Source organism: Rhinopithecus bieti, unplaced genomic scaffold (genome assembly GCF_001698545.2).
Source record: "Rhinopithecus bieti isolate Rb0 unplaced genomic scaffold, ASM169854v2 scaffold_21531, whole genome shotgun sequence".
In the NCBI taxonomy this organism is placed as follows: domain Eukaryota; kingdom Metazoa; phylum Chordata; class Mammalia; order Primates; family Cercopithecidae; genus Rhinopithecus; species Rhinopithecus bieti.
In genome coordinates, this window is record NW_016810386.1 from 51,788 (window position 1) to 52,470 (window position 683).

The following is a 683-nucleotide window of genomic DNA, read 5'->3' on the forward strand; positions in this document are numbered from 1 at the left end:
TTGCATTGTGGAAAATGGGGTGTCCGTCCTCTCAAGCATTTATCCTTTGTGTTACAAACAATCCAGTTGTATTCCTTTAGTTATTGTAAAAGATACAATTAAATTATTTTGACTATAGTCACCCTGTTGTGCTATCAAATACTCGGTCTTCAGCTACATCTTATTTATTTTTACTGATTGCTAGAGGTTACAACATACATCTGAATTTATTATCTAATCATTAATATGAAATTATTTTACATAACAGAAACTTGAAATAATATAATTTCATTTATTCTATCCTTGTTATACGTTTTACATCTGCAGATGTTATAACTCAACAATATAGTGTCATAATTTTTACTTTAGTCATAGGTATTTTAAATAATTTAAGAGAAGAAAAGAAATAGAGTACTTTATATTTACCCTCTAAGATTTCTCATGTCATATTCCTTCCTGTGGATGCAAGTTGCCACCCTGTGTCCTTTCCCTTCAGTCTGAAAAACTTCCTTCGGCATTTTGTATAATGCAGGTCTGCTGGCAATTAATTCTCTCAGTTTTCATTTATCTGAAAATGTCTTTGTTCACCTTGATTTTTTTGGAGAGTAATTTTTTTGGATATAGAATTTTGTGTTAACAATTTTTTTTTCTCTTTTAGCACTTTGAATACGTCACTCAGAGGTTTTTTTTTTTTTTTTTTTTTT